A 14,860-nucleotide genomic window follows, 5' to 3' on the forward strand; every position below is an offset into this window, starting at 1 on the left:
GTGATAGATACCCCGTTACAAGTGGAAATTTGCATAATTTGCTAGGCCTATCAGAAACTAGGATTGCCAAAAACAGGCTGTATTGACAATATCCTCACCCAATCCCATCTAACTGTAATTAAGAATTTTACTGCACTTTCTCAGTTCCACATATTGTTTATCTCACAACGGGAGACGAAAACTACATTATATCGATTAAAGGAGGAAATTTCATACTGCTAGACAGGGAGATTTTTCGTAAATGTAAATCAAAGTTAACTGAGAAGATTTAATTTCAAAAATCAAACCTATTTCAGATGGCAGTTTTTCATAAGACAATATCATTAATATTTGCATGTAGAAAATGCGTCAATAATTAAGAGATGAATGATTCATTTTTCCATCAAGATTAATGCTTATATAATGCCTCAATTACAGGGAGGTTACAATGAATGCATTATTACTAATATTATTATGTAAGCTTAGACCAATCTACTGAAATATTCACGAAAAAGAAGCATATAATTATGAAGTCCACACACATTTGCAGGAGGAAGGTCGATGTCTCCCCTACCCTCCCTTTCTGCTACCTACCCCGCCCCCACCCGCGGCGGACAAACTGGTTTGCAGGGGTGGAAGGCCGTCATGTCTCCCCTACTGTTACCGGGGGGACGAGAAACAAGAAAAATCCGCTCAGATTTTATAATTATAGATATTTAGCCCGAACTCTACTTCCTTCGATGTTAAAACCCAACACATACTTATAGCAGTTGTTACAAAATGACTCGACCCTTTTGGGCGCCCTATATGTATCTTTTACTGATGCTACCCCTCTCGCAGAATGGGAAAGGGCCGGGGGGGTGTCCAGTAAACTAGGCTCTCACGAGGTACACGAGGCAAAATAAAAAAAGAAATCACTGGACAGCGGTTCAGATCCTCAAGGAGGAGCTCTGTCCATTTTCTATAGCCAGGAGAGATTCCAATGGAGTTCATGCTTAAGGCAGGTCAGGGTTGACTCTACTCTCCACCTCTCGGAAATTAATTAAGCGTATAATTATATCACCTTTAATATACAGTGGAGTGGCTTATATAAAGTTTGTCCCATTTTTTTGAAGGCGTTACAAAAGGTCTACTATGTAATTACCGGTTATCCTTGACCTAGTCATGTTTGTTGGTATCATCCCAGACTGTCCTTGTTTCACATTATTCCCTATTGTTTTCTGCACACGTATTTAGCCAGTGAAGGACAATATAAAAAACTTTCTTTTGTAAATTAGATAAATAGGTACTATTAATATGATTCACTGTGGGAGTAGAAAATGACGGTGATTACCCTTTTCGAGTTTCGAAATACATAGAAGATAATGTATATAGAAATATTATATAAAAAAAAACCTCCGATATTTCTGGCCAAAGCAGTGAAAAAAAAATACCTTTTTTTTTTAAGTAATACGTATATGTAGCCCTGAGTATATTGATGATGGATTTATGTCATTAGTGATACAGTGATTCTGTATTAGTCAATATATCAGGACAGCTTCGGATAATAACCACAGATAAGCGTGTACAGTATGCAGCAAAACTCGTGGACCTTTTTATTTTTGTACTGGACAAGCGTTGTTCTCAAGTTGCCACTTAGTATTAAATTTCACATTTTATAAACGTGTATGTATGAGGAAAAGTTGGTCACTTGTTATATAGAAGCTTATCATTGAAATATATTGGAACCTGAAAACCAAAAATATTTCACGCTACAGTATTTCTGACAGAAAAACTAAATACGTTACTGCAGCATGAAAACCTCGGCTCACCGTGACTTCCATGAGTCATGGAATCGGCAGTCTGGACACAGTGAAAGAGGACATCGCGATGGAGTGCAAGAGAAAAGTTGAGCAGAGCATAGTCTAATGATAAAAACTGATGCATTCAGGATATGAATTCGAAGTTATTACTTTTCGCTTTTGTAGTTTTGTGTATAAAGCAAATGTTAGTCAGGATCTGATTTCGATACTTGCAATAAATTATGGCTTAGGCTTAGGTTATAGCCAATCTACATAAGTCTAGTCTTCCGAATGAATAAATAAGCGAGGTGAATAGTAATCTTCGCTATTAGAAATACAGTTAATTTTTATATTATTTTACTTTTACTTTAGGAATGGAAGGCTATAAATCAGGTCGGATATTAATCAGCTGCAACTGTTGAGTAGCAGATTCTACAGAATGACAACTGCAACGTATTATAAACAATAATGTCTAGGCCAGTGCTATTGGCTTTATAACATACTAGGCTATATTCCAGACAGCAACAAGTTGCATCAAATCTTTGTAACTTATGAAGGGTATCTATAAGACCATAAAGCAGGATTTGTGAAATGCTTCCACAGTCTTGGTGTGGTATAATTCCGTCATTATTTTCTTCATAGGCTTGTAGGCTTGATAAGAATGATATAATCGAGAAGCGCGAAGTGCAATTGGCCTAGGGGTGGTAAGCAAGCTAAGGCATTGGCGGGCCGCTATGCACCCTTCACCAGTTGGGGTCTAATAAAATCTTAGGTAGATCTAAAGAAATGTAACTTAGTAAAGGCATTAATAAACCAAGTAGCAAATAATGAATATGATTGATAATGAAAACGGTATAGGTTAAGTAAATGGTATACCATTATAATTATTTTTAAAAAATACGTACAATTCTTTGAAATACATAGGTCCCTGTGAAAAATAAAATACAAATTCCAGCAAAACAAATAGAGTAAACACAACTTCGTCTTTTAAAACACGTCATACACATATAGCTACACATACATGCATACAGGGAGAGAGAGAGAGAGAGAGAGAGAGAGAGAGAGAGCGGGGGGAGGGGGGGTGGTTGATTAATATTTAGTATGTGATCCTAGGTTGTCTATTACCGAATTAAGCCGTCTAGGAATACTATCAACCAGTCTACTGCAAATATTTTCCCCACACATAGACTCCCACACTGATGGCTTGTTTACTGTTCAGAACGGAGCCATCCCATTCCTTTGTCATAATGGCCCACAAATTTTCAATGGGATTGAGATCCGGAGATTTTTCAGGCCAGTCGATACGAATAACTTCTGGATGCTGCTGTAACCATCTTCTCACTGGCATGCTATTATGAACAGAGGAGTTGTCCATTACCAAGAATATGGGCAACGGTTCCGGAATCAGTAGCATCCTAACAGATGGAATCAGCACCTCGTCAAGAATGTCAACATACTGCCTGCCATTTAATCGCTCATGGATTGGCACTAAAGCACCTGGACTGCAAGACGCCATCCAACCCCAAAGGCCAGCGGTTATCCTCCCACTTCGTCGATTTGGTTCGACATATTTATCCTCAAATCTGAAAAAAATAGAGTGAAGGATTTAGAGAAAATATAAATTTACAGATATTCAGAGAGAATCAATGACAATGGGCTTACTTTTAAATATAAAAGACACTATTTTAACAGCAGTTCTTCCTCTCATCAATAGATCTTATGGATTTAAAAAAAAAGGACTGGCGCTTTTATTAACCCATACTTTCAGTAATATTGCTATAACACAGAACTTTTAACTTTTAAGACGAAGTGCAATGTTAAGAAAACACTATAAGGTTATTCTATAAAACTAATATGTATATGTAGAATATATATATATATATATATATATATATATATATTATATATATATATATATATATATTATATATATATATTATATATATATATAGGCCTATTTGAATTTTCTTCTCCGAGAAACAGTTCTTTAATATGCATTTAACCAAAACTTATATAGACAAAATTATACCTTTTTCGCCTTCTTTCCTCTATTAGATGATAATATACAATTACAGAATATTTTAAATATTAGAAACAGCTACGTCAGTTGTATTTTCTGCCAGACTTAGTTTTTACAGTGAAATAATTGAAAGAAAAAATCTTTGTTGTAGGCCTAATAGTATATATTATGAATTCGGAAAAGAGGCATAAGAAAAGTTGTCATAGCAATAGTAACCTTAAACGTCTTTTTAAGTCAGTGCAATGTGTATTCAAACATTCACGAGACTCGGAGGAAAGCTAGCACGAACTTCCCCTGCAACTGGTTTCCCGCCACGCAACACTTCGAAGTGGAGGCGGGATTTTATAGATATTTAAATTGCTTCCTCAGTAATGACAATTCCCAACTCCCACCCTAGCTCAAATTAATTTATATCTTCTCTTACATTATTTCTCCCTGATTACATCGTAACTTCCATTAAAGATATTTGTCAGCAAGTGTAAGAGGAATTATTATTCATTAAAGCATATATAGAGACTAGGCCTATAATACAAAGTATATCACACCTAGGCTACCACGTAAAATATATAAGGCAAAATAAGTAAATGTTCATTACCTGGTTTTTCTTGGAGCGCCAGCAGTGCAGTCTTCCCTGTTGGTCGTTGCAAAAGGTCTTCTCGTCACAAAATATAACAGTTTCCCAAAACTGCTCACTCTTGGACAGATATCGTGCGCAAACCCGAGACGATGGTCCATATGCGTCTGTTAAGTAGAGGCTTGAGCACAGGTTTCTACATAGAAGACCAGCTTCTCGAAACCGACGTCTTACAGTGTCAACTGATGTTTGTATACTTGTTTCTCGTTTCACTGAAAATGATGACGAAAACGGGTGTTCGGTTATATAGTTAATTAACACTTCGTCTTCTTCCGCGGTTGTGCAGCGGGGTCTCCAGATCTAGGATGGCTTTTCAATCCTTCTCCGTCGTTGTAACGTTTTAGTCATCTATACACAGTTGTCTTGTTGATATTAAGACGATTAGCTATATCTTTTTTTGAGAAATCTGGCGAGATGCAGCTCAACTATAGCTCTCCTTGTTGGGGGCGGGGGGGGGGGGGGGGGTTGCATTTCCGGTCACTGTCGGGCTGTTCCACTATGTTTGCAAATGACCACAGTTGACGTCTTGTTAGACCACGCCCACAACTACATCTCCGATACGTTCATTACATTAAATAAACTACTATGATGGCTAAAAAGTAAAATTCGTTAAGTATTTACGTCTTTTCATATTTACCATAATTAAAAATTAAGGTGTTAATGTTTTCCTAATGATCTAGCTGATATTTTGATAAAAAAAAATATATAGCATTATACTATAAAGCCATGCTAAGTGAACTGTATCTTCTTTGAGCGAAGTTTCTAAATGTTTCGCCCTTGCAATTTAGCGTCATTAGAAATGTGAAGAAGGCAAGAGTTGCCAGTTAGTCACTTTTTGAACGAAAAAATCACTGAAATCAGGTCACTCGAGTTTTGCTGCATACTGTACCACAAAAGGCCTGTTCATAGTACTACAGTTTTCTCAAAATATTCCCCGTCACCTAAAGACCTTAAAGAATGTCAAATCTCATGTAAATCATGTGACAGTTTGTTTTAAGTGAAAGTAGACAATCACTGGAAAAAGTAATAGACACACACACACACACACACACACACACACACACACACACACACACACATATATATATATATATATATATATATATATATATATATATATATATATATATATATATATATGTGTGTGTGTGTGTGTGTGTGTGTGTGTGTGTGTGGTGTGTGTTTATGCGTTTTCAGTGCTCAGAACTGTATAACTTTCGTTTATGTTGGAAAGAAATATAATTAAATCTAGTTCGTGTACAAGAATGCTTTTATTAATCGTAAAAGTAACATACTACGAAAGTATAAACTTGATCCATTTACTTTAATGAAAAATATATGAAAATATTGTTTATAAAGTTCACGTAAGATAGATTATCTAGGCTTAGTACAAAAGGTGTGAGCCCACCCCCTGCGTAGTAAAACAAGAGTTTATTAATGGAGCTCTGACCTTCATCACAGATGAGGTTGCATATTTTTTTTTTTTGTCAGGTGCGAGCATTTTTCCATCCTTTAGTATGTTCATTTGTACTGATAACATATATATTTCTACCATTAGGTATCAATCCTCTAAAAGACCTCTTATAAACTGATGACAAAACCAGTCAGGCCACCTACCTTCTTACATTTATCTTCACTTTGATACGTCTGCATGTATACATGACAGTTTCTGATGATCAAAAATAAATAAATATATATATATATATATATATATATATATATATATATATATATATATATATATATATATATATATATTTACATGTGGGGGTCGTTTTGGAAGAGGGAATATTAATAAAATCTTAGGATTTGCTGTAAAGGTCCGCCCCGACTCCCACAAGTAAGGTTACAGAGCAAGAATTAAGTGCTTTTGACTTACTTAGTGTTAGAAAACGGTTTAATTAGTTTAGGTCGCCAGGAAACCAGCCAATTAGATTTAAATTAAGTTTGTTTATTTACACAAAAATGTACAGCCTGAAGACAAACTGAACGACAGATTAGCCCTGTGGAGAGGCACAGAATACTGTGTTAAATTATTCTATCATTCACAATGGCCATTAATTCACGATCTATGCAATGCTTGTTGCCGATTATTGATGATAATCCGTTCTACGATAAGTTGGGCGCTTTGCAAGGATGCAGGAATGCACGGAATTCAGGGCAGCCAGAATCTGGAATGGGATTCCAGGTTACAAACAACATAAAAACAAAGAATTCTCTCACAACAATTATGACTAATGCACTGTGGAGGGAATTTATCCTTAAATCAAACACAATGCTGATAATATGGGGAGGAATCTAACACTTAAGTTGAATAGCTAATGAAGATCTTCATTGATCTTGGACAAGTCACACGTGCGTGCTAGGTAGGACAAAAGGATGTTCGTTAGAGAAGTGAGAAATTGAATATAGAAACGAGGGAGAGTTTGTTTTGTCTCGGAAGAAAAAAACTGGCTATATGAATGCAACTCAGACGTACCTGGATGCCTTGTGTTGTGTGGCTTGATATGAGAAGATGGGGTTCAGCTTTGTCCGAGTCTTGGGGTGCGCCAGCAAAGCGCCTTTGTTTAGGCCTATGGGAAGGCGAGGACAAAAGTCTGTCCATGATGAGCGACTAATGCTGAGGTCACATTCACGTATCACGACGGCGTATGCCCATGTATGTGGATCGTGGGCATCATCGCAATGAAATGACCTTAAACAGCTGGTTAACAGGACACGGGCTAACGGACGTAAAGCCAGCCACCGTAAAATGCGCCGCAAATGTACGCGCAAAGAAAGCAAGGTTAGACGTCTACCAGGAAGTTACGCCGATAGTGTAATGTTCTATGTACGTCAACTTCACGTCGTTGCCACGCACACCGTTGTGGGGCTGTAGGGTACAAAATGGGCGGGCTGTAAACAGAGCAGACTGTAAAGTGATGGAACATGTATGAGAGAATGTAAAAATATTGCATACTGAAAATCCAGGTTGTAAATTCACTTTGGTAGAATTCTGCATGTACTGTAAAATATTGTATATTTTCAACAAATAAAAAAAAAATTAAGTCAGACATACCATTGGCAGTCCCAACATCTTGGGCTTCTTCTGAGGGACGATATGGGGCTTGAGGAAGTAGAATATGTTCAATATCCACTTCTCCCTGTCGCTGTCATCACTCTGTATCACATCCAACTCTGATTCCTGTAGGTGGAAGATGACATTTCCTCGACCTGAGTGTCTGCAGGAGTGCCTGTAGGAGTCTTCTCCGGGCTGAAAGAAGGTCCAGCAAGAAGATGTGACGTTGATGGTCCCTCCCTTGGTCGTTTTAGGAGGTTCGGCATCTTGAAGGGCATTGTGGAGAGTACTTGGAGGAAACTGCTGGTCTTGGGAGACAAACAACAGCTGACCTGAGGTTTGTCGTTGTTGTTGTATTGAGCACCGACCTGACCTTTTATACCACGCTACAATGTTGCCATGTCGTACAGGGTTGTAAATGTGCGAATCGGTTTCCCCGTAGTCTACAGCACAATTAGGAGGGCCACGGGCTTCACGGCGGAAAGAAAACAACGACGGCGAACAATGCAGGTGACCCTAGTGCCTACCCTGAAGTAGTCACCGTGGGTCCCACGTGCAATGCCTGGAGCTACGTTAGGTGACATTTGGCGTGACCACCCACAACTTGTTTTGAACATTTCAAAACTGGAGCGGGCTACGGCGCCTTAGTGGGCGGAGCTTAGAGCCCGGACAACTGATCACCGTACATCTACGATTTTACATATGTTTTACGTTACATTTACGGTTTACTGATGTAAGCTGTTGCCAATTACCAATTTCCACTCATGCGTGGGCATGCGTGCGTGATACGTGAATGTGTGACCTTAGCATAAGAAGTAGTGAGAGCGAGACAGGTCGCAGAGCAGTTGCTTGGGGGTTAAGTTCTCCCCCCCGCCCCATTGGCATGTCTTTCTGGAAACAGACATACGGCCAGTAACAAGGTCAAGGTAGAATAGGTCTTAAGACTAGGCCTATCCCTTGTGTTGACGTCTAGTGCTTAACGAATCTATACCCTCCCGCAAGAGCTACGAAGAGGACTGGAAATTCCTATCCCCCTTGTCTGGCTTTGTCTATGCTGATTTTCGTAAATTTTTTCCCCCAGTCGTAGGATGTAGGGGTAGAAAAGGCTACTGCTTCTAGCTTAATTTTAATGGCTGCTGCTTCTAGCTTACTTTTAATTTCAATTTCTGGCGAGGCAAGGCGGGATAAAAACTATATATATACTATATTATATATATATATATATATATATATATATATATATATATACACACATACATATACATATATATTTATATACAGTTGCTTACATACATACATATATAAAAATGCATGCATGTGTGTGTTGTGTTCCTGCATAACTGAAATACTTTGTGCACTTTCAACCAAACTTCGTATACATACGACTTTCTATCTGGAAAAGAGTAAAGGGGGTTTGGGGATTAAGACATCACAGGCACCAAAGGGGTCTAATCCATAGTTTTCTAGGTTGCTGAGATGAATAGTGACACTCCCGATCACCTTTTAAGTGCAAGTTCAGTTGAGAATGGGTGAAGATTAAAATGTAAATAATGTCAGATTTTAGTCTCTAATCCATAGTTTTTGAGGTTGCTCAGATGAACAGTTACATTCCTGATGCCATTGAAGTCCAAGTTTTGCCCCGATAGGAATGGGGAGTGTGAGGGGGTGAAATATAAAATGTTAAAAATACTGGGCAATGTAATTGAAACTACTGTCATAACAGGAGAGAGAGAGAGAGAGAGAGAGAGAGAGAGAGAGAGAGAGAGAGAGAGAGAGAGTAGAGGGGTTATTAGGGAGGAGAAAGAAGGAAAGAGTGAGGGAGAGTTGGAGAGAGATAGAGAGAATGTTGGTTGTCATTCAGAATTTTCCCAGAGAGTGGCCAGGTTGGTCAGTTTGCGTGTAGATATATATAGTATATATATTTAAGTATAGTAAATGTGGTTGCATGTTTAATTACAATATGGTGGCCGTTTGTAACAACACCCACCCTACCCTACCATTTAGAAGTTATAGCAAATAATACTCACTGTATTACTAGCAGCACCCTCAGTGGCGTGGTCGGTTTTTGTCTTGGGCTACCACTTTCGGTGGCCGCGAGTTCGATTCTCGGCCATTCCATGAGGAGTCAGAGATATGTATTTCTGGTGATAGAAGTATACTCTCGACATGGTCCCGTTGCTGAATAACCACTGGTTTCCATGCAACGTAAAAAACACCATACAAACAAACAAACAAACTCAAACTGCTTTACTAGCATAAAATAGTCCTTTCCTTTGGCTAATGGAATTCTTGGCCCAATCACTCCCTGTTAGTTGCTTCTGGTCTTAAGCCAAAGGAATCTGTGTTAACGTTTGCTGTTATACGGATAAACGATCATTTTTCTTTTTACTGCGTCAACTGTCTCTTCAAAATCAATAGCTCGAATCCTCTCTCTCTCTCTCTCTCTCTCTCTCTCTCTCTCTCTCTCTCTCTCATCTCTCTCTCTCTCTCTCTGTTTTGAAACAGTTCTGAATTACGAAAATGCAAGACTTTTAATAAGCCTGCAGAAATGAATGTCTTGAAACTCTAAATGGACCTGCAATATAAGAAGTCATATTTATTGAATTGCAACGTTTCGAAACCAGCCAGCAGTCCTCATTATCAAGCTACAAAGGTAATAATGCCTAATTAGTACAATGAAATTAAGTGACAAATATCGTAGTACAGAACATTAGTTTCAATAAAACAAAAACAGCTAAAAACAGGAGTAAGAACCAACCGTTGAGTGTATAGGCCGAGGAAGAAGGACTGACCAAGAACTGGAAAAATGGTGGAAACAGTTCACTAGAGATAGAGAAGTGTAGATTTGGAATGGGTGTTCAGTTAGGGGACCAGTATTTAAATAAACACCGATTCAATACTAGTTAAAATTTGGTGATTGGATGCTGTGCTCAAAACCTTAGTCTTGAAAGTTTAACGCCAGTTCTATAGCTGACAACTGCATTATTTCAGTAGGTGAAACTTATTCACATGGAACAGGCACACAGGAGCCATCGACGTGAAATTCAAGGATACGGAGAATGTTGGTTTCAATCTCCCAACGCAGACCCCACACTGCAGCAGGAACTAATCAGGATACAAAGCCAGCGATTTTTCATCGCCTTGGGGGAGGCGCTAACCCGCGGCAGCGGAGCGGCATGTCACGACACTAGCCATCATAATTAACCTAGGTTTGATCCTATATGTAAGTGTTTACATAATAAAAATATGGAATGTTAGTCCATATATATAAAAGTCTAAAACTAAAGAGGTCAACCAGATTGCTTGCAGGAATGTGATCAGACTAGAGACGCTAAAGATGACGTATACAATAAAAGTAGGCTAAGATAACATGCCGTCACCTGTAGTCATTCAATTGTTTATAAACATTAGTCCAAGCTCCCTGCTTGAGACAACTACCGCCTACATGATCTGTAGCGTGTCTCATTTTGATTGTGTGTTCGTATGAAACTATGTCATTTGTATGTATGTTCATATGTTCGAACTACTGTCTGTTCCTTCATAACTTGTAACAGAGATGGTAGACGAGCAGAACAGAGTTAGCTATCGTCATTAGAAGACCTGTACCTCTTTACCTAAGCTTTATCATGTAGAGGAATAGGATTAGCCATCATCATTGGCAGAAGCGATCAAGCTATCGTTATTAGAAGACTTGTACAATCATATCTGATCTTCAGCATGTAAAATTTCAGAAGAATACATATAGTTTTATATTTCGTGTTTTCTACAAGAACCTCCTCACCATGAGTTTAACACATCGTCGTAATAACCAACAAGATAATACCGACTTCGTAAATGATCTACAAACCCCCAGACACTCCATTGAAGATGGAAGTGCAATACCAACCGACTTAGCGTAAGATTATCGCTAGTCTAACATTACCTCATAGGGCGCCTTATCATACAAGGCACAAGCCCTAATATTGGTGGCCAGCGTACCAGACGAACTCTACAACGTCCTACGAAGAAAAACCAGAATAATAAATCTGTATCATAAGAAGTCAACGACGACGGAAGCAGCAGATTCTTCAAGCAACCTAGTATCATCGTTAGTGAGCAACTTCAGAAAACAATAAGAACTCTTCAACGACGACGAAAGCAACAGATTCTTCAACCAATTTAGTATCATCGTTTAGTGAATAACTTCAAGAATCAAAACCGACGTGTCCTTTTCCTACGGCAACGGAAACTTCGTCTCTCATTAGAATCATTCAAGAAAACATCGTTAGTGAGCGTTTCCGGCACTGCAAGAAACAAACCGAAACGCGTCTGCAGCATCGGATTTTCAAGGGCTCGAATCATCGAAACAACGCGCACGGGGGAAACTGAAGCCAAACCAGGTCATCCGCTCAAATAGAGAAGGAGGACCAAGGCCGTGTGTCGTTATCGGAACACCGTGACTTCCCACAAAAGCAAGCTAAGTACAATTTTTTATTCATTTGGAGTAACTTTGAGTGTTTCCCTTTGCAGGTCGAATTTCGTTATTCCTGTGGCTGAAGTTACGAGACATTCTTAATCTTACTTTTTTACAGAAATTATCACATCATTGAGATTTCGCTACTGCGAGTTTTTATCTTTGAGTGTCTGTTTCCAGAAGTTCTACTGAAATATCATAATCATATACTATGTTAATTTTATCATTTTGGGTGATTATTAATCCCTTACGTAACAAAATCATATTAAACAGTGAATATGCGTTTACGCAGTGGACGTCTGTATTTATACAGATGCATGGATAGGGTCGTTTAAGCACCGTAGTGATTAGAAAACACACAAAAAACAAGTGGAACACCCGTACAAATCTATATAAATTAGAGGTAACACTATTTCGGGTCATGACAATAAATGCTCCTTTGCAAGTCCGATCGCAGTTTTAGCCTTGAGTTTTTTGAGTTATATAAAAATATCGAACCTCATGACTCAACTTAACTTTAAAAATATGGCTGGATTGCAAGGAATAACATGTCTGTAAAAAACTTTCATCAGGCTAAATGCGCTGACCAGGATCCCTCACTATTTCCCAATTTTAGCAAAGAATGAAGTACAAACAGTTAATATTGAATGCAGTAGTGATAACTTGTCTTATTAGTAATCGCTCAGGTTCCTAATAGTTCGTCATTCATTGCTTTATACGTAACCAGCAACATAATGCTAAAAAACACACAATACGTTGCCGATGGTAATAAAGAGAAGGATCTTAATTATTACAAAAAAAAAATAGAAACAGTAGCCCGTTCAGAATCAAACAAGCAAACTCGGTGACTGTGTCACCTAGTCAAGCGGTCAAGGTCAGTCAAAAACTGCCGAAGTGTTCAAAGCATAGCAAATTCCATACAATAACGCAACTCTAGCAGAGTGGGGAAAAGCGATGTTGGTTCATACATACCGATATCTTTTTGAATTAAAAAGGATTTTTCGGCTATGAAACACACGACCGTATAAAGTAATCAGAGCAGGTTTTCGTTTTTTTTTAATACGTAAGTTATATAAGTAGTGGTGGATAAGAAGCCCGACTGTACGCGCCGTAAAAATTAGAATATCTTGTTTATTCCTTTAGTACACGTAATATCCTGTATTTACGGACTCACCGTCTGTTGTTCGAACTTCCCTAATGAGAAGTCCGGATAAGCGAGCGTTTACAGATACCTCTATAGTTAAAAAAACATTGATCTGTATCTAGTGTAATTGTAAGATTCATCTAGGGGTATACAAAATATTAACTTACATCCTGCAAAATAAGGCGTGTTTATCAAAGGAAATCCTATAAACCTTCAAACATATTAAAATCCGTTTGAACAAAAATGAGACAGTTTAATCAAATAATAACTTATATAAAGGAACTATACATTTGGTCTCATAAATCGTAAACATTGTTCAAATGACCCAACAGAATTCTCCCACAACCGCAGTCGCACTTTGCACGCAAAATCTCGGGAAGCATGCACCCTCGAATGTCTTAGTGCGTGTAAAAAGACTTTGCTGGGAAATGAAATTTTAATCCTTCCCGACACTCTGAAATATAACGATTTCCGCGAACAAAGCCCTAGACACGGTTGACTCGCTGCAAACAAGTTAATATAGTAAAATCCACAAAAACCTATACATATAAATATCGCATTTCTTTTATTGTTGCTAATTTTTTAATCCCGCCCAATCAGTCGTGGATGAATCTCTCTTATATTCTATCTAAAGTAATATCAGTAAAGTCATTCAAGCAGAGATGATTCAGCAGAAACTTTTTTTTTATCTTTTATCTGAATACCAGGAAGTTTCTCCACTAGCGAGTGATTTCGGAGGAAAAAAAAAAACGGATGTAATTTAACACAAAATACGGTCTAAGGACAAACATAAAGCTATATACGCACCTTCGTATAGACTCTCAATGGAATTTCAAAATAGAGATAAATGACGAAGTTGAAAAATGTTAGTAATAGGAGTCATTAGGAAATCACATAAGCCCAATATATAATTTTTTCCCTCAAACGTCATGCCATAAAAGATCGGACTTGGCGTATCTGCGTAGATTTCTGTCTGCTTAAACAAGGAAACGACTCCCGATAGTTTCCAGTGCGATGTACCGACGACATCTTATCTCTGTTAGGTTAGAATAAATTTTTTTTCACCAACTTGGACTTACTTAAAGGCTTTTACCAGATACCATTACCTAAGTGATTGTACCTCATACACCGTTTTCAGCACACTCAGGGGACATTATCAATTTTTACGTATTCCTCCGGCTTATGTTGCGCCCCAATTAAAATATAGTGTTTGGAGACTTTTAGGGGATAACCTACATGCCTATATGGATGATCTTGTAATCTTTTCTAATACCTTAGAAGTACATTCATAAACTAGAGCTAGTGCTACAGAGACAAAGACAAATAATCTCAGAGTAAAATATCTAAATGTGAGTTTTTAAAAACCGAACATGTTTATTTAGGTTTTATGTGTCTAGTCAAGGTCTTAAAGTAGTCCATGGTAAGGTGTCGGCTATTCATAACTTCCGGTACCTATTAACGTAAAAAGGGGATACAGCACTTTTGCGCTGTAGTGGGTATTACAATCGTATGCAAATATGTAACTCTTCAATCATGACAGCTCCTTTAACAGATCTTACGAAGAAGAGCGTAGATTTATTATGGTCTAAAAAGCATCAACAGGCGTTCGATATCTTAAAAGCGGAATAATGCAGCTCACCTAACTTAAAAATCCCTGATTTAAATAAGGAATTTTTTTTTATTGCAACAGACGCCTCAGACCAAGGGGTAAGAGGGATACTTCTTCAGCAATATGATAAACAGTTCTTTCCTATAGCGTTTTTATTCACGTAAACTAAAGCCCTCTGAAAG

Source organism: Macrobrachium nipponense, chromosome 12 (assembly GCF_015104395.2).
Source record: "Macrobrachium nipponense isolate FS-2020 chromosome 12, ASM1510439v2, whole genome shotgun sequence".
In the NCBI taxonomy this organism is placed as follows: Eukaryota; Metazoa; Arthropoda; class Malacostraca; order Decapoda; family Palaemonidae; genus Macrobrachium; species Macrobrachium nipponense.